The sequence below is a fragment of the Pongo pygmaeus genome, chromosome 13 (genome assembly GCF_028885625.2).
Source record: "Pongo pygmaeus isolate AG05252 chromosome 13, NHGRI_mPonPyg2-v2.0_pri, whole genome shotgun sequence".
In the NCBI taxonomy this organism is placed as follows: domain Eukaryota; kingdom Metazoa; phylum Chordata; class Mammalia; order Primates; family Hominidae; genus Pongo; species Pongo pygmaeus.
In genome coordinates, this window is record NC_072386.2 from 78461771 (window position 1) to 78488256 (window position 26486).

Consider the following 26486-nt stretch of genomic DNA (forward strand, 5'->3'; position numbering starts at 1 on the left):
ATCTGCACAGTACTCCCAGCCTGAGGCTTCGAGCAGTTAGGAAAGGAGAACAGGACACCTTGCTGCTAATCAAAGTGTTTGGAGAGTTCTGCTCTCCTTTGAAGCCCCGGGGCACATTCTTTGATCTTCCCAGCCACCTACCTTCCTCTGCCTTGTCTTCTCTCTCCTCCACGCTGGCCTGCCAGGCACAGGTCGGGAAGGCATTGACTTTGGTCACAAGGCTCACCGGGGCTGTGCTGTGTTATCTGGGGTGGATTCTTCCCTTCCCTCACCTGTGGGACGCATGTGTGATCTGAGCAGTTGCCAATTTCTTTTCTGTCTCTGAAAATGTGCCTTTTGTCTGACTTCCTCATTAGTCAGCCTCAGATCCTGCAGCATTCAACCACTTAGATTCCTCATGACCTTTCCTCCTGCCCTGTGCCCCAGATGAAGACCATTGCACACTTCCCTGAGTCCCGGAGGATGACCACCACCTCCTGCCCTGTGTCCAGGGACAATAACCTGACATCCTGCCTTGTGTCCCAGGAGGAGGACCATGGCGTCCTGCCCCGTGTCCAGGGACAATGACCATGGCCTCCTGCCCTGCATCCTGGGACGATGACCATGGCATCCTTCCCTGTGTCCTGGGATGCTGACCATGACATCCTGTCCTGTGTCCCAAAACCATGACCATGGTCTCCTACCCTCTGTCCCAGGACAATGACCGTGGCAGCCCACCCTGTGTCGTGGGATGATGACCATGGACTCCTACCCTGTGTCCCAGGACGATGACCATGGCCTCCTACCCTTGTCCCGGGACAATGACCGTGGCGTCCTGCCCTGTGTCCAGGGAGGATTATCATCACCTCCTGCCCTGTGTCCTCGGCAGATGACCATGGTGTCCTATCCTGTGTCCAGGGACGATGATCATGGCGTCCTGCCTTGTGTCCTGGCAGAGTGACCATCGTGTCCTGCCCTGTGTCACTGGAAGTATGGCCATTGCCAAGTGAGATAACAACTTCCATTGAGCTCAGCCAGTGGGAAGCCCCAGAAGTGCAGCTGTGCAAATGGGAGAAGGGTTTAGCATGGGAGGAGAGGGACCCAGATGTTTGTTCCAGCAGCGGCCAGGTCTTGCACAGTGTCTGTGCTTTAGGAGCCTTCTTCTGTAGCTGTGACTCCCTCTAGCTGCAGTCACACCACCGCCTCTTTTCAGCCTTCCTGCTGAGGGGTCTTGGTGGCCCTCATGCTCCCACCTGCTGCCCTGTGCTTGGCCAGCCTCGGTCCTTCCTGTAACCCACAAACAGTCTATTTGTCCAGCCACCTTCTTTCCACCATGCATCTCAGCGGGGATGATGGGGGCAGCAAAAATGTATTCTTGGGAGGCAGAAAGACTTTACATTTTTTTTTTCATATATAGCACCAATATATACACAGTACATAAGCAGAGACAGAGTCTGTGGTGTGAACATTTCATGGAAGGCCATTTCAGGAAAATGTCTGAAAAGGCTCCTTAGGGGGTGATTATGGAAAACACACTAGGAAACCCACCATGCAGCAGAAAGCCACGGGCTTTGGGATCAGAACAGGGATGGCAGGGCCAGGAGGAGAGGGTGGACTGCAGAGGCTCTCAGCAGATGGGGTGGATCTGAGGGACTGATCTTAGGGTTGTGTGAGGACAAAGCCAGGAGATTCAGAGACACCAAATTGTGGCCCTGAGCAGTGGCAGGCACCGCATCGGGCAGGCAGAAAGGTCGGGGGCATGGGTGGAAGGGCAGCAGGGCAAGTGTCTGTGTGGGGGCGAGGTCTGAACTACGTGAGGACCAGCAGGGGTCTTATTAGGAGACAAGAGCCAAGAGAAGGACCAGAGACAGGAATTTGGGATACACAGGATCCCTGGGCCACAGAAGCACCACAGCTGAGGACATGCGAGGTGCTGAGCTGCCCTGGGGAAGAGACGCAGCCGTGCAATCTGGAGAAGGGTCTAGCTTGGGAAACCTGCCCGCTGGCCACCAGTGAGGCCAAGAGATGGTGAGTCAGGGAGTGAGCGCCCAGTGTGGACAGAAGAGGCTGGGTTTGGTGATGGGAAAAAATGCTGTTGTGTAATATGTTAATTATTTTTATAATATAACACCAATGTGAATCAAAAAAATCAAATTCAAGAAGATCCTTAGAAAAAGTATAAATGGCAGCAAATGTCAGGTATAATTCCATCTGAGGGCCCCCAAACCCTGGGAACTGGGTTGCTCTGCACCCATCAGCCTGGCCCCTTCCTGGGGAATTTACCCAGCGCCACATAAGAGTCACAGAGTCACCTGGGAGGTGGGCCTGAGCCCCGGGAAAGAAAAGTCTCTCAGGGTGAGCCCTGTAGGGATGTGGGGTGTGGGCCCTGGAGGGATGTGGGGTGTGAGCCCTGGAGGGGTGTGGGGTGTGAGCCCTGGAGGGATATGGGGTGTGAGCCCCGCAGGGGTGTGGGTTGTGAGTCCTACAGGGGTGTGGGGTGTGAGCCCTGCAGGGATGCAGGGTGTAGGCAATGTAGGGGTGAGGAATATAAACAGAGGGAGCCAACAGACCAGGAGACTTCATGCCATCACAAGACCTCCCTCAGGGCAATCTGCCCAGTTTCTCAATAGGTTTCCTTGCCCTCACTCTGGGCTGCCCACCTGGAAGAAGGTGGAAAGGGGCACAGACACGCTGCTTGCTCTCTTCCCGTCTGTCCTGGGTTCCTGACCCCAGGCCACCACTGATTTCTGCTTTCTCCCACTGAAAACCAGCCGGCTTCAAGTCATCTAACTCAGATGTCCCTGACGGTGGCTCAGGCAGTGCTGGGCTCCCACTGTTCTCAGGGCAGGTGCACACGCCAGGGCCCGGGGGGCACAGGGCATGGCTGGGTGGAGAGCACTTTCAGGGGTGGTTAAATGCAGAGCTGCCCTTCCAGGGAGGACATCTGAGGAACGTGCGTTAGGCCTGCCTGCCTCTGGGCCACCATCGCTTCCAGTACGTGCCTCCTGGGCCAGTGCCATCTGTCCTCACCCAGGAGAGCTCACTTTGTAAGTGTCACTTTAAATGAAAACCCAGCCTCCCTCCTGGGCCCTGATTCCCAGCCTCTCCATGAAGATAATGGTGAGAATGTATTATCTCTTGTGTGATAAATATGAAGATGCTGCTGTTTGAAAAATGACAAAGCAACAATTTGGGCCCATTTACTGAGTGCAGCAGGCACGGGGTGAAACTATCACGAGAAATAATGGAGTGCAGAACCTTCTGCCTGTGGCCGGCATTGGCATTCAGCTCACATGTCAGGCGAGGAGAGGGATGGCTCTGCCCCAGACAAATGTTCTTGTCATGCTGATCTCCTTCTCAGAATTGTGAACGCACCTGGACCACAGCCGTCGGCAATGACCAAGGCCAGGCCAGGGCGTGTACTGAAGGCAGCAACATGGTCAGATGCAATTGCAGTTAAAGATGGGGAAAATAAAAGTGAAGGAAGAACCAACCCTAAACCTGGAGGTGGAGTTTGAACCGAGGTCTTCTGAGGGCCTGAAGCTGTGTCCCTGGGACAGGCATGGGACTCACAGGCTCCTCTGCCTATTGGCGGATTCTTCCTCAGCTGGAGCCAAAGGGATTTTGACACGGAAGTGGTGAAATGCAGAGAAAATGCAGACCAAGGGCTACTGACAATAGCCCACTTGCTCAGTGACCTAATTTTAAAAGCCCTTTCACATTCTTTATCTCATTGGAGAAAATGATCAGTTTATAGAACTTGAAAATGTAAGTGACTTTGCAGCCTGTGATTCTGGGATAAATATTTACTTTGGAGGGTATTTTTGCTCCCATTATGTCTGTAGTTGTTTACATTTGATCTTGACCCGGGGCTGATGAAGAGGGGCTGGGCTTGCAGCTCTGAGACTGAGGCTATGGATGGTGCTTGGGCAACCAGGATGTCCTCATTTGGTAAATGTCAAATGTGCTTAGTAGGACCGCAAGCACTTGATTTCCAACTACTCTTGAAGATTTAGACATTCACCAAGTGGGATGTGCAGGGTTTGGTGTTGCCCTTTTGGGTGATTTCATCTGAAATTCACTTCCTCCTGGTCAAGACAGCCTGGAGCATTCGAGGCTGCTGTACAGCAGTACTGTCCATGTGCAATACAGAGAGTTATGACCAACCAGCTACATATAAGTTAGTGCTATGTGACAATATTTCCACACACACAGTGCTTAAAACAACTCACATTGTGATCTCAGTTTCTGTGGACCAGGAATCCAAGCACAGCATGAGTGTGGCATCTGCATGTCTGCAACCCAGGTTTCTGCAGGGGCTGGGCTCTCATCTGAGGCTCATCTGGGGAAGGATCTGACACTGAGCTCATGTATTTGTCAGCAGTATTCAGTTCGTTGGGGCCAATGGGCTGAGAGCTTCAGTTTTTTATTGACTGGTGGCTGGAGGTCACCCTCAGCTCCTTGCCCTGTGGCCCTCCCCTAGGGAAGCCCACAACATGCAGGCTTGTTTCTCCAAAGCCTGCTAGGGGACAGCCTGTGAGTGAGATGGATATCGCAATTATGTGAGCATGCACACGCCACCGTCTTGCACATTCCATTGGTTAGGAGCACGTCACCAGTCCTCACTTCAGGGGAGAAAGCTCACAGGGGTGAACCCCAGGCAGGGGGCTGTGGGTCACCCCAGGGTCTACCTGCCATGCTGCCTTTTAGAGAAAGATGACGTTTGCTGGACATTAAGCCCAAAACGTGGTTTGTTTTTAACATCTGAAGAGTTTTCAGTTGAAGTCAGCAGGTTAACAGTCCATATGCTTTAAGAAGTTGCTTTGCAAGGCTCCGGCTGCACAACAGGAGCCATGGGCATCCATCCCTTTCCTTTGCCAAAATGGTAGTCCCTCTTTACAGTGCCCTGTCAGTCTGCTGGAGCCCTCCAGGGTGAGCATTCTTGTTGGAAAGGTGGTTTTTCTGCTTGGTGCCACTGTTGATAGCTAAAGGGGCCATCATGTTGGCTCCCTGTCTCAAGGAAACTTACATTGGCCTGTTGGACATTGCATTCCTGAGGCATGGACCTAGGCTATGGATGTGAGGAGATGACAAAGGGATGAGTGTCAGTCATCAGGAGGAGGGTGCTTGTCCACCCTTCCTGCCAGGAGAGCATCGCTGTGTCCTATGCCAACTTGCAAAATGCCTTCAGGCCCCCCGTAGCCCTAAGCCTGGCTCCCCAGTCTGTGGTAGATGCACTAGGCCCCCTCATTTCCTACTCACAAATTCCCTTTTGCTCAAGGTAGCCAGAGCTCAGCTCTACTAAAAATAAAATTCCTCACTGAGAGCACCAGGGCATGATGAGTGGATGCTGCTGACCCTCTGAGTTATGGACACCTCTAGGCACTATGAGATGAGTGATTCCCCTATCATAGGAAGCAAAATAATTGGCTCCATGATCAGAAATAGCAGGTTTAACATGAACAAAGCTTGTTTACTTACGCATTAGCAATGAAAGCTAGGTCCACTCTTAGGCTGAGAAAGGATGTCAACTGAAGAGACTCACTTTATGAATATCCACAGCCTCAAAGGTTCAACCTCTGGCTGAACTTAGATAATGGCTCTTACTTCTTTTTTTGTTTGTTTGTTTTTGTTTGTTTGTTTGCTTTTGAGATGGAGTCTTGCTCTATCGCCCAGGCTGGAGTGCAGTGGCACAATCTCAGCTCACTGCAACCTCCGCCTCCAGGTCCAAGTGATTCTTCTGCCTTAGTCTCTCGAGTAGCTGGGAATACAGGGGTGCACCACTATGCCTGGTTAGTTTTTTTGTATTTTTGTAGAGACGAGTTTTTGCCATGTTGGCCAGGCTGGTCTCAAACTTCTGATCTCAGATGATCTGCCTCTTTGGGCTCCCAAGGTGCTGGGGTTACAAGCATGAGTCCCCGCACCCGGCCTGGCTCTGACTTCTTAAGGGGTCTGTTCTTTCTCTTCTTGCTGAAGATATGCGTCTGTATACATAGACATGTATATGAAGACATGCATGGCTCACACATATGCAGGATTACTGAATCAGTAGTTTCTGGGCATCATTTTATGTGCAGAGCTACTTGGTGGCCACTATTTTCTAAGTAAGACAGAGGGTGAAGCAATATGTGATATCTGTGGCAGACTTAATAAAGTAAATATATTCCAGTTCTTGGTGCCTTGCATTTTTTCCTTATGGGATTCCTGGTGCAGAGCATTTTAGACATTGATTTTAGTTGGTCTTCTTTTCTGTTGTTGCCCATCTCCTCAGCCTGCAAATCCCAAAGCAATGGCCGCTATTTGTGCCATCGCCAAAAGTTTAAGTTCACTCTCGTTTAAAACCAGACCGCTCTAGAAAACTTCTCAAAAATAATCTGTTATAAAAATAATATTGCACAAAAGTTCATTGTGTTTTTGCTGTTCTTGAGAAAATGTGATTAGGCCGGTCCCTGGGTAGTGGAAAAATGGGTGCCACTTTTCTGAATAAAACAAGTGAAAAGCTAAGATGTTCATGATATTTTGTTAGGGGAAGCAGTTATTCACGTAAAACAAAAACAACAACAACAACAACAACAAAATACTTTCCAGGATAAAAACACGAAGTAAAAATTGATTTTTTTTACCAGAAAAATAAAATATATCTACAATTGCATACATGCAAAGAATTGCAGTGCATTATCAAATGCGAGAGTGTAGATTTCTGCTAAATTCCTATGTAAGGGAAGTGAGGCGTACGCTCTGATCGTTGGCACTTACCCCGAGCCAATATGTTTTACCATGTTGCTCTTCTGTGCTCCTTTCTAGAGTCCTGGGGACAGTGTACAGGCCAGGGGCCAGGACAGACCCCAGCCCTCCTGCCTGCAGGGAAGCAGCTGTGCCCGGTGACCTCTCTCATCCACCATGGATCTGGATTTCTGGGCCTCTGCACCTAAGTAGACAAGAGATGGCAGCCCATGCCTCAGCTGCCCCTCCAGCTTCCCCTTTGTGGGTTTCCTGGCCCTGAATCCTGAAACAACAGTTTTTTTCCAGTCACTTTTCAGCTGGGCAAGTTTCCACGTTCTTTAGGACCTACCAGTTCATCAGAACCATGGATCATCTTCAGACAAACAATGGAATCTCATCTTTTCCAGCTGTCTTATCCTCCATGGGACTTTAAACCTACTTACACCCTACTTACACTGGAAGCCTTGGTTTGGGATTTTAAACCACCTCTGGAATTGCAGCTGGGCAGGATCTAAGCTGTTCCATACTTACACCAGAAGCCTCAGTTTGTGCCATGCCTACACGGCCATTTCCCTTTTTCCTTCGCTGTGGCCAAATCCTATTCGTCCTTCAAGTCACAGGTATTCTCAACATCCAATCCAACTGCCAACTTCTGCAGGGCTTGCCATTTGTCTTTGCCTTTAGGACACTTGTATAGACAATGTGGATTGGGATTGACTCAATAACTGGAAGGTATGTCTCCCAGTGCAAGAAGCAGTGAATCCAGAAGTCAGATGGTGATAGAGAGTTGATAGGTAAGTAGGTAGGTAGAGAGAAAGACAGAGAGGGAGAGGGAGTTGCAGGTAAATTCGGGTATATAAAAAATTCCCCTTGACTCTGGGCATATGGGTCAGGGAGGGGGTGGAGGACAAAGAAAAAGCCTATCAGTTCAATGAGTGGAGTATCTCAGTGACAAAGGACTTATGCTCAGATAATCTTTTTCAGTGCATTTTCACAAAATTGGTCTCCCAATTTCTAAACATTGCATTGAATTTTTCATGATTTTTTTTCTAATCCCACAAAATGCCAGATTACCCAGGTGACAATTTAGGGATAGATATGAGAATCAAAACCTAGAAAATTTTCAAACAACTAAGAAAAATATATCACCCCAAGTCATTTTTATAATTATATCAAACATATGTTTTATAATCCCAATATTTTAAAAATAGTATATTATATTTAAATTCTAAGCTTATGAAGGGATGATTCATCTGCTGTATCTTAATCTGTTACTGATGGTCTGTCTGAAGTTGACAGTGTGCCTGAATGCTTGAAAGGAGCCCCCTCTTTCCCTCATTGCCAACACACCTGCCCATGGTGGAGGTTCACTGTCTTTCCCTGCCCGTGGCCCTGCCTGTCATCTTCTGGGGGTAGCATCTCCTTTCCCCTGGAGAACAGTCATCCTCATTCTCTGAGGTCTTGGAGAGACTATTGTCCTGGTGCCATGCACCCTGGAGGCAGGGGTGACCCAGGCTAGGCCAATCATACCAGCCAGGCTCCCTCTCCTGGAAAGGCTGTGGCCTGCCCAGGACCTGCCCTGGATCTCAGCCCCCTTCTTGCTCCTACCCTATGTGGGGCAGGTGGGCCAGTGTGTCTCCTATGCAGTGAGTGCCAGAATCTCTTCTATGAATTTCCATTTTCCTTAAATGACACAAAGAAACTTTCCATGACTTTCCATCCAAGAAACCGCACCCTGCTACCGGGCATTCTTTAACACTGTGCCATCTGGACACAAGGGTAAGTGAGTCCCTGTTCAAATGCTCTTTTGTTAGAGACTGGACTGTGAAAGCCTTAGAATAAAATAAGAAACACATATTCGTGGCCATATCCCTCGTCATTTGCAAATTATGAACTCCAAAAAGCCTCATGTGCTCATTTGTACTATTTATAAATATTTTAACATCAACATAATCTTAGAATATTTCCTGACAGTTTTGCATAAAGTAATTGCTACATTCATAAAATTATTTGCAGGATCAATTAACATAATTTAAGTGATTATATAATTGGAAATATAAACATTACATTTTATATATTTTTGTATACAAAACTGAAGAAAGAAGAAAACTCTGAGTTGCATCATTTGCTTTTGGAATAAAGTGGATTAAAATATCCCCTTCCGCTGAGGGAGGTCACTGACGTCTCACTCATTGCCACTCCATAATGGCCACTCTGTGGACGGTGACTCTAAGAGCTGCTGAGAACTGCAAGGCTCTGTGTGGGCTCCCAGACTCCAGATTCACCTTGCAGCAATAACAGGGAACGTGAGTCACAGGAGGCGGGCGGCTGGGGAGCAGCACCCTGAAATGCAGGCAGAGCTGGGAATTACATCCGTGTGGGTGGAGTGCGCTGTCCGGGTCTTGGACCTGAGAAGATGCTGGCACCCCAGGTGAATGGCGTCCTGGTGGAGGAAGCATGGATTCCAGAGGTCAGCATGGAAGATGGCAGGTTAGAGCCAGCCCCATACACCAACCAACCGCAAGAAGCCTCAACGTGAGTAGAGTCTGACATCTCGGATTCCAGGGGCAGGTATCACCCAGGCAGAGGGCCAGTCAGGCAGGCCACCTGGCAGGCATGTGGGCAAGCAGCCTGCCTCAGCCTCAGGCTGGGACTCAAGGCACAAGCCTCAGGCACGGGTGGCAGTTATAGATGGAGGCTGATGGTGGAGGCACTTCAGCTCTGGGCCCATTTGTCCAGGCAGAGAACCCAGCTGGGGAAATAAATGAGGCCCAGTCTCCAGAATGAGAATGAAAAATGTGTGCAAGGCTGGGGAATGTGACAAGAGCCCATTTATCCAACTAGACAGCGAGGCAGGAAAAGAACGATGGCCACTTTCCACTGTGCTGGGCGTAAGCTGCTTCTTTTCCTGCTGTCTTGGGGCAGCCTTGCCACGGAGAGGGCTGGGGAGCCACAGCAGGGAGGGCTTGAATGCCCCTTCACCCCTTTGGTGAGGAAGAAACATCTGCCCCAGGGTTATGGAGGATCATGCAGCACCTGACCTAGGACCAATGAGATGATGCGGGTTAATCAGCCAAATGCACTCACATCCGGGGAGGAGGACACCACGCCACATGGGGTCACAGGGGGATGCATTCGGAGCAGTGAGCTGGCAGGGCTGTGGGGCAGTCTGGGTGGTCCCAAGAGGGCAAGGTGCCCTTGCTTCCTGCAGGAGGGTGTGACTGGTTCGTCTGAATGACTCCACGGGCTGTCAGGGACCTGAAACCCACTGCTCAGTGATCAGTGGGAGCTGCCTTAGCTGTTTGATAAAGGGGACTGTTTGGCGAGGGGGCCCTTCTGTGGGGGCAGTGTCTAGAGAGAACTTGCAGTCAGGCCTGTTTCTATTGTCAAGGAAGCACGTCACACTGAACCTGAATTTGGAGTCTCACAGGGGCATTGAGTGGGGTCTTTGCTGTGTGGAGAGGTGGAAGCAGAGGCTGGGTAGCCTCACAAGGCCAGCATCGTCACCCTGCTCTGACGTCTGACATCCGACCTCACCTCTAGTTTCAGGGCTCTCGGGCTCTGGGTTGGTGGCCACTCCCGCCTTGCACCTGCTTCCAGGGCCTGGCTGGCTCTTGGGTCAGCTCCCAGCTTCTCCTTTTCCTACTCATAGCAGTGGCCCCTGCCCTGCCCAGGGAAAAGAATTCTGCTCCTAAACCTCACTCCTCATGAACAAGTTTCTGGATCCTGTTCTTCAGTTGGACCACCCTCTGGCTGCTGCAGGGCCCCTCGCACGTGGCTTCCACAGACTGGAGACCTAGCAGGCTGCTGTGCTGCTGTCCTGCTGTCCTCGACCCAGGCAGGTCCACAAAGAGGCACCACAGGGGTCTTCCGCGCTATTTTATGGAGCAACACTTGAGAAGGACCCGGTAACCCATGATATGTGGATGATGCAGGGAACTGGGGAGCTGGGCAGTGAGTCTGGGGAAAAGGGTGCAGGCCCAGGAATCTCTGAGTGGCCCCAGCTCAAGGTCAGCCCCAGACTCAGGACCTCAGGACCACAGAGCAGGAGCTCCAAGCAGGAAGTCTGGGCCCTCCAGCCTTGGGATGAGCTCTGTATGGGGCCCTCAGGTGGGGGATCGGAGTCTTCAGCACCTGACTTACAGCCTCATGCCATTCATCCATCCTTGACTCCTCCCACCAAAGCCCTACAGCCAGCCCAGCCTCCCCGGACACTGGGCTGTTTCCACTCATCCATTCATGGTGAGTTTGGGCCTTTCTCAAGCCCTTGCAAAGTGGTAGACAAAAGATTGCAAATACAAACAAACACAGAGTTGTTCACAGCCCCCCACCTTCTGACCCACCAATGGCAGAGGTGAGCCATGGCAGGCTGTCCTCACCCCGAGGGCTCTGGGGTGCTCCTCGTCCTGACTCCCTTCCAAGTCCTGTCTGGTTGGCCAACTTGCTAGAGAGCATCAGGCCTCTCCCCTCAGTCTTCTGGCCAGCAGAAGCTTGGTGCTGGGGGCTGCTGGGCCTGTAGAACCCCCAGTGCAGGTCCTCAGTGGGCCGTGGCCCTGTGGGGTAACTACCTGGTATTTTTATGCTACCTCTCATCTCCGTGGTGAGCTAGCTCTCTGCATTCTGCTGGCCCCGGGTCCTGGGAGCATGGACCCCAGGTCTCTGGTCCTCGTTACCTTCCAGATACCCCCCACTCCCCGGATATCCCTCACTTGTATTGACCGGGTGTGTGGTTCCGGGTGTGTGGTTCTGCCACATCACTTTCCTCAGGCTGCTCTGGTGGCCAAGACCCACTGTGTGGGAAGGCGGCTCCTCCCTCGGAGGGCCATCCACCGCCTCAAAAGGCAAGGTCTTCCTGTCTGCCTCCCAGGAGGCCTCCCGGCAGGTGTTCTCAAAAGGCAAGCAAGCCAGAACCAATGGCAATATGAAGGCAGATGTGATTCAAATAAAGGACTTCATTAGCTCAAGTTTTGGATATTAAAACAATCAAGTTGAAAAATTTCAGAATAAATAGGTTTATAAATATCACCAGATACTTAGAATTAAAATTTGCACATTGACATTAGCTTATTTAATCTCAATAACCACCCTATAAAATATTAACTAGTGTTATCCTTATGTTATGAAAAACTGTATCCTCAAATATATAAAGCCCATATAGATAGTATCTTACTGGTTAAAGAGAAAAACATCACTTCTGACTAGAGAAAGATTTCCCAGAAATTCATCCACCTTTGATTTGAAATACCAATGTGGCTTTCTGACTCAAATGCAAAAATCATTCTATATTCACATAATTCCATTTCTCATTTCCCCCAAGCTAAGACTCACTGAATCCTCTAGTTTCCAAATCACTTGTATTGACAGCTTGATATGTGAAGAAATAAATAAGATTTCCAGGGAGAAAATTAATTTCGAAAATAATTAAAGATGATTAGCTCCTCCTGGTTGAATGAAAAAGAGGTTTTGTTTCTGCAACATGTAATCCTGAGGGTTGGACACACCACTTCAGGGGCCAGAAAACTGAAGAAGACTATTTCTAATCACATGAATCTAAAAAAAAAAAAAAAAAAAAAAAAAAAAAAAAATCCTTTCTGAGTTGCTATTGATGGTCTGGGAGAGATTATTATGATGTCAAATTTTCTTACTTACCACTGACAATTCTCTTAAAAGGAAGAAAAGAAAGACTGTCTTTGAAGTTTACTAACTCTTAGAATATCAAGCCTACTTCATTCTTCGTAACATTAATAACTGGTGCAAAAGCAAAACAGAAGAGTCTGAGTTCAGAACATTTTTGTCTAATGGAGGGGCACAGGGACTCATGTCATGCTTCAGGATACCTTGTAACCATTCCTGTTTTATTAGAGAAGATAATCCAGCTACATTCTCAAGGTGGGCAAGTCAACATGGTGAGGTGCCTTGGATAGAGCGTGCTTCCTGTGCTGGGAGCTCGGGTGCCTGCAGGCGTGGGCTCCCTCTGGTGCACCCTCTGCAGCTCCCCGGATAGCCAAAGCAATCTTGAGCAAGAGCAACAGAGAGGGAGGCATCCTGTTTCCTGATTTCTAACTGTATGACAAAGCTTCAGTGATGCAGTGTGGTACTGGCATAAAAACAGACATATACATACATCAATGGAACAGAATAGCTATGCAGAAATAAACACATGGACACATGGTCAACTAATTTTCAGTAAAGGCACCAAAAAATCAAAATGGGAAAAGGATGATCTCTTCAATAAACAGTGTTGGGAAAAGTGGATATCCATATGCATTAGAATAAAACTGACCCAGATCTTATACCACACACAAAGATCAACTCAGAGGATTAAAGACTTAAATGTGAGACTTAAACCGTAAAACTCCTAGAAGCAAACAGGAAAAAAGCTTCTTGACATTGGTCTTGGCAATGATTTTTTGGATATGACCCCAAAAGCACAGATCAACAAAAGCAAAAATAAACAAGTCGGACTGCATCAAACTGAAAGCTTTTACACAGCAAAAGAAACAATCAATGAAATGAAAAGGCAACCTATGTGATGGGAGAAAACATTTGTGAACTGTATATCTAATGAGATGAGTATTCAAAATATACGAGGAACTCATACAACTGAATAGCAAACAAACCAACAAAAGTAACTCAATTAATAAATGGACACAAGACCTAAATAAATATTTCTGCAGCGAGGACATAGCAGTGGCCAACAGGTGCAGGAAAAGGTACTTAACATCAGGAGTCACTGGAGAAATGCAAATCACACACTGGTACACCACCTGTGATGGTTAATGTTGAGAGTCAACTTGATTGGATTGAAGGATGCAAAGTATTGTTCCTGGGTGTGTCTGTGAGCGTGTTGCCAGAGGAGATTAACATTTGAGTCAGTGGACTGGGAGAAGGAGACCCACCCTCAATCTGGATGGGCACCATCTAATCAGCTGCCAGCGAGGCTAGAATAAAGCAGGCAGAAGAAGATGGAAGACCAGACTTGCTTTGTCTTTCTCCCATTGCTGGATGCTTCCTGCCCTCAAACATCAGACTCCACGTTCTTCAGCTTTTGGACGCTTGGATTTACACCAGTCATCCGCCAGGGGCTCTTGAGCCTTTGTCCATAGACTAAAGGCTTCCCTAATTTTGAGGTTTTGGGGCTCCAACTGGCTTCTTTGCTCCTCAGCTTGCAGACAGCCTATCTTCACCTTGTGATTGTGTGAGCCAATATTCCTTAACAGACTTCACATATACATCTGTCCTATTAGAACTTTCCCTCTAGACAACCCTAATACACCACCTCACATCTGTCAGAGGACGATTATGACAGAATAAAATGTGGCAAGTGTTGGTGAGGATGTGCCTAGTCATTTTGACATGTTAATAATTTCTTACTCAGATATTCAATACTTCCCTCCCTTTTTTACACTGTAAACATATAAAACATTAAGTTTTACGTTCTGTTCTTGATAATTCCAGTATACGCAAGCTTTGCAAATCCAATTCTCTTGTTTTTTTATGTTTGTGATGTGTCTTGTTTCCTCCTGCAGACTGTACTTTAGATTTATTTAGCTTAATTTTTGTATCACAGGCACATGTCTGATGGAGCCCTATCTGTGACGACACAGAGGTCTGCACTGAAGGGGCTTTCTTCCAGACCACTCACTTTAGATTTTGACAAGCACCTGGGGACACCATAACCTACGACTACCTTTCAATAGTAACTTGAGGTTTTTTGGACCATCTATGTTATGTAAGTGTAAATTCAGGTCAACAACTTGTGTGTAGCTAACAAGGTGGTTACAAAATCTCAGAGGAGATTCCCCACATCCCCCCAGCCAGGGTGGGGTTTCTTGTGCTCCTTCCTGTAAGGGTGGATTGCTTTTTCTAGTTATTTTACTGATAGGATAGTCCTTTCGGTCTCTGGCTTCATGGAAGAGGCTCCTCTCCAATGCCTCCTCCAGGTGGGGCCTGGGTTTTGTCTGCTGTTCTCCAGGCTCAAGGTCACCAGTGCTGGCACGGGCCATCAGCACAGCTGTGGTTTCAGAGCTGGGTGATTCTCTAGTTTGCTCTTTCCCTTGGTATTGGCCTGAGGACTTTCTCTACTTCTTGCCAATGTGACGCCATGTATAAGATTTGTTTATTAATATCGTGTCCAACACGTTTAGTCGCATTGAATGGGTGGATTGTCTGGAACCTCTAGTCTGCAACATTATAGAAATGAAAGCGTCAGCCTGCGGCTCTCCCTGTGGCTCTCCCTGTTTCCCTGGATGTCACGGTGCTGAGTCTCATCTCACACAGCTGCAGGTGACCCTCCCGTACTGTCATCCACGCACTGAAACTGTCACTGCCATTTGCTCCCTGCGGCTCCAGAAGGCATCCCAAATCTCATCCAGAAACTTGTTTATCCATTTCTTATGCACAAGTGTGCACATCACTGTGCACATAAAATGGATCCACAGAGCCCAGTCTTCGGGAAAAACAGACAAAACGTATCATTGTGGTGCATTTTTGTGATTGCTAAGAAAGTATATACGTCAAGCGTTAGGGAATCAAAGCAAAGAGGCCAAACCAAATAAAAGCATTACACTGACAAACAAAACCCTAGTGTTAGGTCTTTATGTCCAGGAAGCAGGGAAAGGGCCATCGGTCTTCCTAGACGAGGCCCTCACACCTCACTGGCTCCACTCTCAGCTTTCCCAAGAGAGTGACCCTCTAATTTTTAACTCAGGGGCATAGTAGGGTAGTGGTTAGGGTCACAGATTCTTGAGCCAGCCTGACTGGGTTCAAATCCCGGCTCCGTCACATACTAGCTGCATGACATAAGGGATGCTAAGGAATCTCTCTATACCTACATTCAACCACAGATGCACCTCTGCAGCTCCATGCAGCCTCTGCTGTGGTGGGAGTCGCCCAGAATCCAGCTGTCCCCACTATATCCAGACCCAGATGAAGCACTGTGCCCAGGGCATGAGGCTCTGGCTTTCCTAGTAGGTGCTTTGTACGAAGAGGGTTGGGCAGAAGACTGGCCTTACCTGAGGGCATCTCACTGGCATCCTAACCTGGGGCTACCAGCTTCTAGCACGCTGAGAAAAGAAACATTCATTGTTGAAGCCACCCAGTGCTTCCCGGAGAAGTTCAGGGGCATCAGCATCCTATAGGAAGAACTTTGACCAATGGGGAAACTGGACAATAAGGAAGAAGCAGAGAGACAGAGGCCAGCTGTATTTCCAGTCTAGCTAAGGCCAGCTTGGTAACAAATCATCTTTCATTTGCATTTCTTCCCTTTTGCCTCATCCTTGCTGTCCTGGGAATAGACACCGAGCTCCAGCTGCCACAAAAAATGCCAGGCGCTGGGTGGCTTCAACAACAAGTGTTTTTCTCAGAGTTCTAGAAGCTGGTAGTCCCAGGTCAGGGTGCCAGCAGGAGGTGTTCTGGGGAGGCCAGTCTCCTGGCTCACAGACTGCTGCCTTCTCACTGTAGGTTCATGTGACCTTTCCTCGGTGGACACATATGGAGAGAGATCTCTCTTCTTCTTATGAGGCCACCAGTCTAATGGGATTGGGACCCCACATTTGTGACCTCATTCAACCTTACCTCCTATGTGTTAAGCCTCTTTTGAGTGGCCATAAAGAAATACCTGAGGCCAGGCCAGGCGCGGTGGCTCATGGCTGTAATCCCAGCATTTTGGGAGGCCGAGGTAAATTGTTTACCTGAGGCCAGGTGCGATGGCTTATGGCTGTAATCCCAGCACTTTGGGAGGCCGAGGTAAGTGGATCACCTGAGGTCAGGAGCTTGAGAACAGCCTGGACAACATGGTGAAACCCCGTCTCTACTAAAAATACAAAAATTAGCCAGGCGTGGTCATGAGCACTGTAATCCCAGCTACTCAGGAGGCTGAGGAAGGAGAATTGCTTGAACCCGGGAGATGGAGGTTGCAGTAAGCCGAGATCGCACTCTGCACTCCAGCCTGAGTATTAGAGTAAGACTCCACCTCAAAAAAAAAAAAAATAGAAATACCTGAGATTGGGTAATTTATAAAGAAAACATGGTATCATGGTTCTGCAGGCTGTACAGGAAGCATGGCACCTGCATGTGCTCAGCTTCTGGTGAGGCCTCAGGAAGCTTTTACTCATGGGAGAAGGCAAAGAGGGAGTAGGCATCTCACGTGGTGAGAATAGGAGCAAGAGATGGGGGAGGCACCACACAGTTTTACACACCCAGATCTTGTGCGAACTCAGAGCTCACTCATCACCAAGGCTGTGGCCCAAGCCATTCATGAGGGATCCACCCCATGATCCAACACCTCCCACCAGGCCCCACCTCCAACACTGGGGATCACAGTTCAACATCAGATTTGGGCAGGGACAAATTTCAAACAATATCATTCTAGACATCTCATCCCCAAATACCATCACCTAGAGGGTTAAAATTTCAATATGTAAATTTGAGAGAGGGCCATCATTCCGTCCACAGCAATGACAGCTTTTATCAGCATACGCAGCCTTTTTTCTTAAGTTCTGTTTTCATTTGGTTATTTTTATAATATTATAAGTATCTGAATCCATTAACCAAAATAAAAATTGGAATCTTGCTGAAAACTATCTACCTCTAACCTGCAGTGGCCACACCCACTCCTTGCTTCCCCCACACCCAAAGTAAATGTTATCCTGGACACAAGTTCATCATTTCTTTTTTATTTTCCTATTTATACATTATATTTTCCTAAAATTATATGCTTTATTTTCATTATTTTTAACTTTATAAAAATGATATATTCCTGTGTGAATGAATGTGCACTAAAGGAGCCAGTCCTTCAGGATGGGTCCTGAGGGGCCACCTGGGCCTATGTTTTAAATTGAGACAAGCTTCCATTTGCCACCGAGACATACATTCTCTGAGTCTTCCAAAACCCACAACTCTACTTAAATTAGAGACTTCTAGAGCTCACCTCAACCATCCAATCAGATGTCATCTGTATTGACAAAACAAGGCTCAGCTGTATCAACCAATCGGGACTCAACTGAGTCAATAATCAGGACTAAGCAAGTTCGAATCCTACATTTACATAAAGAGACCTGATTGGAAACCTGGGCAGGAATTTTGCTATAAAATCTGAACCCTCTGTTTGTTCTCTGGAACACACCTTAGTTTCACACTGAAGGCTGTGTCTCCCTGGTTTGCAAACTATTCACTGGAATAGCCTCTTACCTCTAAATTCCTTTTCAGATAACTTTTGTTCATACCTGGAAGTAACCTTTTGGGACTTAATTGTTCTCTCAATATAATATTACTACTATTAAGCCATATTGAGTGTGTCATTGCATTTTTTCATTGTGTTTGCTGTGAAATATTTCACCATGTGCCTATACTAGAGTTTATTTATCCATTTTACTACTGATGGGCATTCGGCTTACTTCCAAGTCTTTGCTATTGTAAACAGTGCTGCTAAGAACCAACTTCTGTCTCTAGTTGTTCATATGCCAGAATTCCCTTGGAGTATTTATCCAAGAGAGGAATGTCTGTGGATAGAACATATGGATAGTTGACTTTAGGAGCAGATGTTGAAATGTTTCCCAAAGTGTTTGTACTAATTAATACCCCACCAGCAATAGGCCAGGAATTCCATGGATCTCCCTTCTCTCTAACACCTGGTATTGCATCTCTCCCTGGCATTAAACATGGTTTGATTAGCCAGGGAGCCTTTCTTATCCAAGAAGTCAGGGCAGTCTTAAAGGAATAACACTCTCTCTCTCTCTCTCTCTCTCTCTCTCTCTCTCTGGAGATAAAACAGCTCCGACAACTATCCGGATGCACTGGAGGACGTTGCAAACAATCCAAACCAAAAGAACGTTTAACGTGGTTCTGAGCAATGCATGACATGGATATTTGCGTAGAACTTTTGGACTAGCCTTCATTAGGGTCTGGCAGTCAGAAAAGAATGAAACAGCCCATGCCCGCTGGGGGAATCACAATGTAGTTCCAGTTCTCACCGTGTGGGAGCACCGACATCGCTCTCAGGATTGAGTAAAAGTCCACATGCATTTCCCCCATGATCTGCAGAAATGGCATATAGGTGCAGGTCCCAGCGCCATCACTTGGAGACCGTAAGCCCCTCTGTGAACGTCCCCCACTCAGTGTCTCCTCTCTAACATGCAGCATCTGTCTACGGGGCTGAGAGAAGCAGGAGAGGTCACAGAGAATAAGGGACATTGTGAACCAGCTCCAGCACCCATTATTTCTTTGATGTCAACCGGAACAGAATTGTTTGCAGGACATAATGAGTCAGTAGTTTATAAAACACTTATAGACACGTTTGTCTAAATGGATTGAAGGCAAATTGGGTGAATTTGCTACTACCTTGCTCTGAAAAAATCTGACCACCTCCTGCGGGTACCCTGTGGATTTGGGGAGAGAGGGTGGGGCTCCCAGGAAACGTTCTTTGCCTCAGTGCACCTGTTCAAGCCCCTGAAGCAGTGAAAGCAGAACACACTGCCTCCAAGCCTTCACAGGGACTCAGCTGTTTTTCTGTGGAGCATAAATCTCATTTCTTTCCTTGTGGCTGCCAGCACAAAACAGACTGGTAATAGCCATAAATATCGAATTAATTTTGCTGTATTCATTTATCACAAAAAGTTTGATTTAGATGTGTTACTTTGTGAGTCTCTATGTGTTTCATTTCCAGCAGGTATAAACCACTCCATAGTTTATACCTCAAGGTCAACATACAGGTAATTTAACATCATAACAAAATAACATATTGATTAATGCAAAGAAAGCGACCCTTCTCAGAGCAGGTTCTTACCTCATCTTGTATGAATGACCCATGTGCATAGAATTGCCTGTTAGACTGGCAGGGAATGGGGTTAGCAGGAGCCATTTGAAGAAAGGATATTAACAATGGATCTTTTACCACAGATTTCCCACCCATGAGTCCCAAGAATTAAAGAGGAATGGTGGATACAAAGCATTTCTGTAGCAACCATTAGAGACATGAAATATGCTAAGAATCCAGGGGTTTCCATCAGAGCACAGGTCTATTGTCTATTTTTTTGTTGTTGCTGTTCTCAAAACCAGGTCCAAATCAATGTAATAAGATGGAGAACTATTTTAAGAACCAAGATGGTAGCTCTGAGAGAACTCTATTAAGCCACTACTAGAGCAACATCAACTAAAATTCACACCCTTCATTACTCCTGTGACTGAAGCAGGTGACACAGAAGGACTCTGCCATCTCTACTCTGACTGCCCAGGCAGCTTTTCATCAGCACCTTGCATGGCTCTAAGGCACTAGCAGGTTCCTGACTGGCAGCAAATGGGCCCAGGAGAGACTCCAGCACATGGCAGCAGCTGGGGCCCCCAGCACTGCTGCTCCCCTGAAAGCCTTGCTTCACTTTGAGGATGCCTGAGCCATGTCCACATTGGCTGTGCTGCTCAAACAGAATTTGCTGAAAAGATTTGCAATTCAATATGCTTCCTTCAAACTTGACTGTGAGATCAGATTCTATTTTCATGCAAAGCCAGGATGCAAATGACTGCTGGGATGGCCAGGCCGCCTGCAGAGCTTTCGGAGGCCTTCTGCAGAGAGCACAATAAGTCACTGCTATAAATCTCTCAGACTCAAATAGCTCAACAGGTGGAAACCACATTTCCACCAAATGCTTCTCCAGAATTCACTCCCTGCCAGAGTCTGTCTTGTGTCTAATAAGAGAAAACAAAAATGTTTGCATCATTTTTTTCCCCTACAGAGCCATTACAGATAGAGCTTTCTATTCTGAATGCTGAGTAGCATCTTCAGGTCAGGTGCAGGGGACCACCCCGGGACAATGCAACCCCCAAACCATCTGGGAGTCCGGGTTCTGCAGGCTGTGTTGAGGGTAGGAGGCTTCCTGCCATTCTGTGCAAAGTAGCATATGCAGAGTGGAAGAGAAAGGATGACTCTCATCCTCATCCACCCACATGAACATCTCCAGCCAGTTCTGAGCTGTTGGGCCCCAGAGCCTCAGACGTGACTGTGAATATTCGGGGAGAGGAACCGCTGCAGGCAGCCAGAAATTGGAGGCTTCAAAGGATGAATCAATCTAACAAAGCCCTTGCGTCTCAATCGTTTCAGGCGAGGGAAGCATGCCTTGAGGTGGGGCAGGACACTGTGCCATGATTCCTTAGGAAACATGCATTTCTAAGAGGGGAAGCCTTGCTGTGTAGGAAGTGGAAGCCTAAAGGCCGAGGGACAAGGCATGGATGGATTCCCTTTGATGGTGCTCGGAGGCCCTGATTATGAATGATCAAGCATTTGTCCCTGAAAACTCTATGACTTGAGTCAGGAGAAGGAGTAGAATGATAAGCACATCCCTGGCTGAACTTAGAATCACCCAAGAGCCCTAAAGCGCGCAGTGCACTGAAGGCTGTATCCCAAACCAACTGCACTGGAAACTCTGAGGTGGGCCCCGGGCATGCATCAGGGTTTGCAAAGTTCCGCAGGTGCCTGTAATGCACAGCCAGGGCTGAGAGACACGAGGTGCTCAGCAGATTCATCCTTTAAGATGACGATTCTGCACATCTGCACTCTCATCCTGACGGTTTCCTCACAGGGTCCTCTGAAGTCATCCATCACCTCTGCACTATTTTTATCTTTTCCTTCATCTTATTTTCTAAGAAATCTGCCCAGACGTGACCTATACATCCCCGATTTATTCTCTGTGGTGTAAAAACCCTCTGTACCACCACCAAAATAGATGCATAATTTGCTATTCAACATGCAATACATGCTTCATCTATGTCTTTATATTTCTTCCTTTCAGAGTGGTAGCTGTTTCTTTATTCTCTTCTATTTTTGTATAAAAGATTTCTATTTTTTCTTTTTTTTTTTTTTTTGCATCTAATGGAGGATATCAAACAGTTTTAAGCTATTCTCTTTTGGTTCAGTTTGTTCTCAATTTTAAGAGGTCTGGTTGTTGCCTGAGTTCCCAGGATGTTGTTCCATTTCTTTCTGGCTAGAGATAAATTTCTTTGGTGACATGTGCTTGTGTAGCCTGTACGTTTGTCCTGGTTGGCTTGTGTTAGTCATTCTTAAATTTGGACCCATGAGGCTAAGCATTGGTCAGCAGAGGAAGGAGCTCGCCTTCCCCCGCCTCTCTGCTCCTCTACTCACTGATCACACTTAAACATTCCCTTGCTCTATCAGCTGAGAGAGTCTAGAAGCAACAACACCTCACTAGCAATGAACACACCAGTGCCTGATCTTGGTTTCTAACACCGTTCTAGTAAAGGAGCCAGGGCTTCTTGGAGAATTTACTGATTCAAAGGCAAAGGCGGAACATGCAGAAGATGAGCCTGGAGCATCTTTAGTAGCAGAAATTAAGGAAATGCCCGAAAAGCCAAGTGATGAGCACCTGTCAGAGGCACACAGGAGCCGGGAACCTGCCGAGGGAGCTCACCAAGGCCAACCTCAAAGAAGTTGAGCAGGAGAAGCAGCAAAGTCACACTGGAGTCCAGCCCGAGCATGGGCTGAGTATCCATGAGTCCATAGCAATATAAATAAAGATTGAGTACATAAGTAATATGGAGGCATGAACGAGTATTCCCACCCCCTCCACCTGAACACTTCCCAGTCACTCATGACTGGAGTCCAGCCCGAGCATGGGCTGAATATCCATGAGTCCACAGCAATATAAATAAAAGATTGAGTACATAAGTAATGTGGAGGCATGGATGAATATCCCCCCCAGGACATTTCCCAGTCACTCATGTAGCTACTTCTCCTCGGAAGTGGAGCACAACCCATACCCCTTAGTGTGGGCTGTGCATGGCGACATCCTTCCAGAGAGGACAGCATGAAGAGGGGGACTTCACAGTGGGGAGACCTCAGCCAGCCGACCACGGCCACCACTGTCAGTGAAGAGTCATGTCAGCAGTTTGTGTACCCTTGTTACGACATGATGAGAATGACATTTACCTGTGTGGTCTTCCTCCCAAAACCCATAACCCCAGGCTATTTACGAGGAAAACCTCAGACAAATCCCAACTGAAGAGCATCCTGCAATGCATCTGACCAGGGCTCCTCAAACCATCAAGGTCATCAACGGCAAGGGCCGTCTGAGACCCTGTCACAGCCAAGAGGAGTCCAAGGAGATATGGCAGCCAAATGTGATGGGGTCCTGGGCAAAAATAGAAAATTGGGTAAAACCTAAAGAAGTCTGAATAAATGCAGACTATTGTTAGTAATAATGTATCAGTGTTAGTGGTGACAAATCTAGCCTACTAATATGTTAACAACATGAGAAACTAGGTATGAGTATATGGTAACTTTCTGTAATATTCTTGCAAATTTTTAGTACATCTAAAACTATTGCAAACAAAATATTTTTAAAATGACCTACCTAAAAGAGGTTAAACTTTCATTACAAATCAACTAAACTCAGCCTGTTTTCAAGACATTACTCTTTGTTATGGTCTGTAGGGGTTCTGAAAATTTTTACGAATATAATTTCTCCTTTTGAAATGGGGTATTCCAGAATGCCATGCCTCCACAGATATAATTGGGGTTTCAGACCAGGGGACACAGCCCTGAAAGATACCCAAGAAAGAAATAGTCATGAGTCTAGAAATTAAATTTTCTGATGTTCTAGGTATTGGTTTTCTTGGAACGTCTGACATGTCTAACACATACACTGCACCACATCACTGGATCTATTGTACTTTAATGCTGGTTTTTGTTTGTTTGTTTGTTTGTTTTTAACCGTGGATCATTTCAGCGCAGCTTCAGGCTTAGCATTAGATGCTAACAGCAACTCTATTGAATATCTTTCTTTAGGTATCAGCATTTCCTACCTGGGAGAAAGAATTACACAAAATCGTGTTTGACCCACGCTATTTCCTGCTCAACTCTGAGGAACGAAAGCAGGTAACAGGGTGGGAAGGCACTTTGACTGCAGAGATACGGCATGAAAGCGACTGTTGCATCCTGGATCTGGGGAGCTTTTCATTGCTGAATAACAGACTCCCATGTTGTAAATTTGGCCAGTGGGGAGGAGTTACAGCTCCAGTACTGTAGCTTGCGAGCTTGTGAACAGAAGAGTTAGAGGGACTGAGGAAGGTTATTCTGGTCATTATTCTTACCTCAGCATTTGGTTATGACCCTGGAAGACAAATACTTTTAAAGATGAACATGTAAATTTTAGGAACATTAACCCTCATTCCAAATGATTATAAATCATATGTTAAAAATACGAAATACTTAAGGTATTATATAAAGATAGTGAAACAGGTGGTCTTACATAAGACCTTAAGGTTTTATATGCTTAAAGTCTTATATAATATGAAAGTTGTCAGAATCAAAATGAAGTCACTAATGTTAAGAAACCCCTAACAAATAGAACGGAGGAAGGCCATGAAGAGAGGGTTCTCATACTTGTATACCTGATAACTAAAAAGACTCTACGAGAACCACAGTCTTGCACACAAGGCCATCAAAACCTTTATTTCATTTTATTTTATTTTATTTTATTTTAGACAGGATCTGGCTCTGTTGCCTAGGCTGGACTACAGTGGTGTAATCTCGGCTCACTGCAACTTCCACTTCCTGGGCTCAAGCCATCCTCCCACCTCAGCCTCCTGAGTAGCTGGGACTACAGGCACCAGCCACCATGCCTGGCTAATTTTTGTACTTTTTGTAGAGATGTGGTTGCTGTATATTCCCCAGGCTCGTCTTGAACTCCTGGGCTCAAGCAATCCTTCCACCTCGGACTCCCAAAGTGTTAGGATTACAGGCGTGAGCCACTGCACCTGGCTCATCACAACCTTATACACACAAACAGCACTTCTGCAAGGACACCTGCCCAACAACTGCCTGTCCAACCTCAGACTGGCTTCCTCCTGTTATGGATCTCTGTAGCCAAAGATAATTATTTCAAAACAATGATTTAATCCTCTCATTTATTTTTCCTTAAAAATTATTGTCTTTTTTTTACCTCCCTGAATATTCTCATCATTTACGATGGCATGTGTATTCCCATTGCAATGCTCTTTTCCCAAATAAGCATCCATTTCATTTCAGAGAGCCTCTTTCTGCTTGTTATTCAGGTTGACAATAATAGTGATGAAATAGGAGTGGTTCAGAGAACAATAGCAGCACCATAAAGGGTGGAAGTTCTACAAAACACCGCCCAGAAAACACGGAATTGATTAGAGGGGGTTCTCTGGGGGTTATTTTAAGGAGAAACTTGCCAGGGGTCTGCCCTAGCTTTTCACAAAGTAGGTGCCTGAGCCAACACTGCTTTCCATATCAAACAGAGAGAGGGACAGATGGCGCTGGCTCACAGGAGGGGTCTGTTGTTACTGGGAGAGGGACCGATGGTCTGACAGCATTAGTGGGCACAGCCTGGGTCTATGTGGCCCGTGGAGCACGTCTGAGAATGGCCCTGAGATAGACTCTGGAAGGTCCAGACTTCCCTGCCCCAGTTAGACTCCATGTGTGCGGTCACGTCTTGCCCTCTCTTTGCCCTTTGAGTTCAGAAATGATGCACATGGAAGGTGAGCTATCAAGAAGAGCTGCTGAAAACAGAAGAGCCAGAGTTAATTAGGGGAGGAGGGGTTCTGTGACCAGGGGCCCCCATGTTGCCGTCCAGTGGATTTCTCACACCAGCAGAGTCTAATAAAGCCCCAGACGGAGGGTATGGGAATTGCCATTTTATTTTCAATTCTGTCCTCTGCTCATAAAGTCCCTTTAAGCAAATGCCTGAGATGATGTCAGTGAAGCACGAACCCACAGAGTCTCAGTCACATGGACCCACGTTGCTCGTTGTAACCAACTCCCACTCTGTCCTCACTCCCGCTCCCAGCCCACGCCCCACCATTCCGCTCATCGGAACTGGACCCTCTCTCTGGTGCAGGCTCAGGGGTAGGCTGGGCACTGTGACGTGTTCCCAGGATTGACTGCCTTGGAATACAGAACTTGAACCTTTCAAGAACTTGGAATTAATAATATTTTATTATCTTCTAGCTGACTTTCATTTTCTGTAAAGAAATATTTTAAAATACGCGAAATGTGTTATCACAGCCTCAATGCTGCAACAGAGTTAGCTGAGTTTGGGTGTTACATATTTTTTTCCTATAGCGAAGGAAAACCATAGACTTTAATAACTGGTCATATTTCACCCTTTTGTTGCAATTTTAAAAATCAAAAATTTCAGCTATGGGCTGGGCATGATGGCTTATGCCTGTAATACCAGCCCTTTGGGAGGCCGAGGTGGGTGGATCACCTGAGGTCAGGAGTTTGAGACCAGCCTGGACAACATGGCAAAACCCTGTCTTTACTAAAAATGCCAAAACTTACCCAAGTGTAGTGGTGCTTGCTTGTAATCCCAGCTACTCAGGAGGCTGAGGCAGGAGAATCACTTGAACCCGGGAGGCAGAGGTTGCAGTGAGCCGAGATCATGCCACTGCACTCCGGCCTGGGCAACAAGAGCAAAACTCCATCTCAAAAAAAAAAAAAAAATTCAGCTATGGAAAAGCATAACAAGGAGCCTGTTATTTTATATGACAGAATCACTGGAGGACATAGGCAGGAGCCATAAACCGGGCAGTGTCTAAAAATCATCAGTATATCTGGGGTGTGTGTGGCATGTGTGGCGTGTGTGTGCTGTGTGTGGCGTGTGGGTTGTGTGTGGCGTGTGCCACATGTGCCACCACCAACTTGTTTGCTGTTGTCAGTAGTTCTCTCTCTGTGCCATGGATACCTTTTGAGGCCATTAGTCCCTTTAAAAAACATTGAATAAGTAAGATCATCCCCACCACAAAAAGAAAAT

The 26486-nt window shown here is 47.0% G+C and overlaps 1 long non-coding RNA gene across 2 annotated transcripts in view; it reads right to left on the minus strand.

The window, feature by feature from the left end:
• Window positions 1-8613: 8613 nt before the first annotated feature.
• The window catches only part of LOC134737912 (uncharacterized), a 30076-nt gene continuing 12203 nt past the window's right edge, over window positions 8614-26486 (minus strand). Inside the window, exon 2 of one of the 2 annotated variants that reach the window (XR_010123329.1) lies at window positions 8614-9145. This is a non-coding gene — a long non-coding RNA (uncharacterized LOC134737912). Of the gene's footprint in view, window positions 9744-26486 lie in introns of both variants that reach the window. The other variant, XR_010123330.1, reaches the window with a different exon arrangement.